This window comes from Chenopodium album, chromosome 6, assembly GCF_948465745.1.
Source record: "Chenopodium album chromosome 6, dcCheAlbu1.1, whole genome shotgun sequence".
NCBI lineage: Eukaryota > Viridiplantae > Streptophyta > Magnoliopsida > Caryophyllales > Amaranthaceae > Chenopodium > Chenopodium album.
Window position 1 is genome coordinate 51,614,668 of NC_137839.1, and position 4,634 is coordinate 51,619,301.

At 38.4% G+C, this 4,634-nt stretch overlaps 1 non-coding gene across 1 annotated transcript; it reads left to right on the forward strand.

Moving 5' to 3' along the window:
• The first annotated feature begins 4,156 nt into the window (after positions 1 to 4,156).
• LOC145637690 (small nucleolar RNA R71) lies at positions 4,157 to 4,263 on the forward strand. Its single transcript, XR_014114428.1, has one exon. It is a non-coding gene; the product is annotated as a small nucleolar RNA R71 (small nucleolar RNA).
• The last annotated feature ends 371 nt before the right edge of the window (positions 4,264 to 4,634 follow it).

The window sequence follows — 4,634 nt, forward strand, 5'->3', positions numbered from 1 at the left end:
ATGTCAAATCATAACTTGCATTGATAAACAACACTTTCACATCCATACAGCTCTATGCACAAAGTTCGGGAGGTCTTTAAAGCTTGTAATGTAAGGCTAGGGTAAAGGGTAGGAAATATTTGAGAAAATTTGAGAGAAAAGCAATGCTTAAGGGAGCAAATCCTAATAAAACCAAGGTCAAAAATAAATGATGATCAATCATCTCCAACATACTCAACTCCAACAAAAGTTCACCAAATACAACTCCAAACATAAACAACAATCCTAACACTTACAAATCTCACTCATAAAGATATAATAATGTAACACTTGAGCGAATAACAAACTTCAACTCTTCAAACTTGATTTTTTTTTCATTGAAACTCAAATTTTTTTCTCTTTCTTTTGATCAACCTTCACTTAGAACACTTGAACTTTTTCTTTTCATTGAAGTTCACTTTTTTTTTTCTTGAACATCTCTTTTTTATTTTTTCATATCATCATACTTTATTTCTTTTTCAAGAAAATTCAACTTTCAAACTCATCAAAAATAAACTATGATCAAGAACAAAATAACTTCTCAAAACCCACCCAAATTGTGCAACTAATAATCACACTACAAACTCCCTCGCCTCACTCACTAATAGCTCCCCAAGCCAGCTTGGGACTAGTAACCAATGGGAAAAATAGGCTTGTAATGTGGCTAATAAACAACAAAAAGTCAAGGCAACAACATGGGTAGCAAGAAGGGAACAAATGCATCGAAATTCATCTGAAGGCTACCTGGAAGAACAAATGCCTTCGTCCTCCACAATGTGCATAATAATGAGTCATATAAACATTACTTATAGTTGCAAAACAATACTCAAATTCATTGACATACCAGGAACTATCACCCAATTCCTAACCAAATCAACTAGTCAAGCACTATATTCACAAGCAGTTGGCAAAATTGACGCATGTTAGGAGACCTAAGCAATCAAACTTCAAATCATGATTAACAAATCCATAATGCTTGTCATCATATACCAAGAATCAAAACAATATTTTCCAAGTATGGGGCACAGGAAAGCATGATTTACAATTCATTGGAACGTATTTTTGGATTTTTCAATTTTTTGTATTTTTCTTATAAGAAAGAAATAAAACTAACCTAGAAAGAAATAAATATAATCTAAGAAAACACACAAAAAACAAAAGAAAAGAAAAGAAGAAAGATACCAAATAAAAAATTCTCCCCTAAGCCAGAATCAGACAATGTCCTCATTGGCTCGAGAAATAGCCCAGCATGGCTAATCCTCATCATCCTCATCCATCGAGGCGAACCCTCCTCCTCCGCTGCCACCTACACCACCTCCACTAGAAGAGCTCACGCCCGCAAAGGTGTTCTAGCCGTTCTTTCCCTTAAACTAGAACCCCTCCCAAAGATCGACCTAGACCTCTTTGTAGCAATAGTAGAAAAATGGGTATAAAAATTTTTGATTGAATTTCGGCAAATTTGGTATAGGAGTGTAGAGGGTGGAGAGAGGATTAAGAATATGTAAGAATTATTGGATTTGGGTAAGAGATGAAGAGGGAAACTTAGAGAGAAGTTAGAGAAAAATGGAGGTTTAGTGAGAGAAAGTATGGAGGAAAGATGAGAAAATGAGAAAAAGAAGGAAGAAGAAAGAAGAAAAGCACGGGTAAGGTGTTTTCACGACCGTTCGGGCGAGCTTCGCCCGATCGGGCGATCTGATTCTCTAATTTTACGTTGATCTCGCGCCCAGTTGGGCGAGCTTTGCCCGATTGGGCGATCTTTTACCCAGAATTTCGTCTACTCTCGCGCCCGATCGGGCCCGAGGCAACTTCTGGCGATTGATTTTTTCTCTTTTCTCCAAATTTGAATAACTCTTTCCAAACCTGTACAACTCAATAAACTCATTAGCTTCCCTCCTCTCTCCTCTCAAAAAAAAAAAAGAAGACTAAAAGCAAGAAAATACGGGTTGCCTCCCGTAAAGCGCTGGTTTATTTAGGTCCCGCACGGCCTTCTTACCAAGTTTTAAAACTAGGACCCTTGGCCTAACGCTTGTTCGAGTGGTTTCTGACCTCGGTCGAGCAGTGTTTAGGCCATGACGCGGCTTCCTAACATACCCTGTGGGAGGCCAAGTCACCTTATCTGGTAGATCCTCCTTGACTTGGACTGGGGGTTTCTTTAATACTACACACTAGAGACCCCCCTTCGATCGATGGTTGCTTCAAATTGTCACTAGTTTTAGCAATTGTAACTCGATCGGGCGGAACACTTACTGTAGGCTCAATTTCCACAACTTGCCTGTTTATTTCCACCTTCTCATCTTCAAAGCCAAGACCGACAGTGTAGAGGGCTCTTTCTATTGCATCAACTTCCTTTTGCCATTTATCTATTTCATGTGTAGAGGATGCAACACAAAATACCGCCTCCAAGGGATCTTTTACAAGAGCTTGGGGCTTGTTAGAATAATTATGAACCACATTAACACTAAAACACTTCTCCTCTATCATGGGGCTTTTAGGGGTATTATTCAGATTAAAAGTAATTTTATCGTCCCCTACTGATTGTGTCAATTTGCCACATCTCACATCTATAATTGCTCTTGCAGTGTTAAGGAATAGTTTACCCAAAATAATTGGGGTTTGCATATCCTCGGCCATATCAAGAACAACAAAATCAACAGGTATATAAAATTTACCTACTCTAACAGGAACGTCCTCTAAAACACCTAAGGGGTATTTAAAAGAACGGTCGGCCATTTATAAAGTAATATTAGTAGCTTTTAATCTACCCATATTTAGCTTGGAACACACAAACAATGGCATAACACTAACGCTAGCACCCAAATCACATAATGCATTATCAATCATTATATTGCCAATATGACAAGGGATAGAAAAACTACCCGGATCTTTCAGTTTAGGTGGAGATTTATTTTAAAGTACAACACTACATTCTGCAGTGAAAGCTACTGTCTCTACCTCACTAATAGACTTTTTTCTTGTCAATATTTCCTTCATGAATTTTGCATATGCAGAAATTTGTGTAATTAATTCAGTGAAGGGAACTGTTACCTGCAAATCTTTAACCATCTCTAGAAACTTACCAAACTTCTTATCCAAATTTTTTTTCAAGTGACGATTGGGGAATGGAAGTTTGATAACTGGCTTTGGAGCATTACTGCTCTTATCTGGAGCTGCTACCTTCCCTGGAGTCGTACTCTGCAATGTATTATCAGAAATATTAGTACTACTCTTTAGCCCTGCAGGGCTATTAGCTACATTGTCAGGTTTAATGGAATCAAGATTAGCATTATTTATTAAAACATGTTCATCATCTCTGGGCTTAGGGGGCCCTATAGTGTGAACCACTCCTTAGAATAATTGCATAAGCTTGATCCGTAGGCCTGGTTGGCTGTGCTGGCAGGGCTCCCTGTTGACGGGCTTGTAGAGTAGCAGAAATCTGCGCAATTTGATTATCTACAATTTTATTATGTGCTATGATCGAATCAATTTGGGAATCTCTACTCTCCTTGTGCTTCTGCATACTAGCCAGCATCGCTCTAATTTCTACCAAAGCAGGGTCGGAAGATGAGGAGGGTTGTTGTGGTTGGTTCTTCTGACAAGCATTGGGGTGGTAATATTTCTGGTGAGTTTGTTGTGGCGCCTGTGATTCTTGTGGAGGTGGCGGATTTTAAACATTGGTGCTCCGATAGGAAAGATATGGATGATTCCAGTACCTAGGATTGTAGGTGTTGGAGTATGGGTCATTCTGCCTATAATCTTGAAAGGCATTGACTTGCTCCACGGAACTCCTGCAATCTTGTTCCCAATGACCTATAATTCCACAATTTTCACAGAAAGCCTCATTAGTATTATTATTAATTGCAAAAACATTAGCTACATTTGCAGTACTAAGATTATCTAATTTCTGGCAAATAGAGGTTAATTGTTTAAAAAGGATATAGAGTCGACACTATATTTCCCTTTGTTAGAAAAGCCTCTGGGATTCCCATATTGGGAATTATGAATTGCCATATCTTCAATAACTTGACCTGCATCATCAACATTAAGGTTTATAAACCTCCCACTAGCTGCAGAATCCAATATTATTCTAGATGAATTTCCAATCCCATTGTAAAAGGCTTGGATCAGCTGCCATTGTGCCAGATTATGGTGGGGGCATTCTCTCTGTAGATCATTGAACCTCTCCTAAGCCTCATATAAAGTCTCATCGACCTCTTAGGCAAAGTTCTGAATAGCACTCCTTAGTACAGCTGTTCTCTCTGAAGGATAATATTTATTATAAAAATTTAAAATAAGAGTCTCCCAGTCAATTATACCAAGTGCAGTTCTATTTAATCCATTAAACCATAATTTGGCTTTTCCACATAGAGAGAAAGGAAAGAGAATCTCCCTGATTTGGTCTTGTGTGACCCCGGCTTGCCTGATGGTATTACAATACTGATAGTAGTCTGCAATATGAAGATTTGGGTCCTCACCCTTAGCTCCACTAAATTGCTTTCTTTCTATCATTGTGATGAATTGGGGTTTAATCTCGAATTGTACCCCATGAAGAGCTGGAGTGGGAGTAAGGTGTGGAAAATATGTAAGCTTTAGCGATGAATAATCACTGATCTTATTAG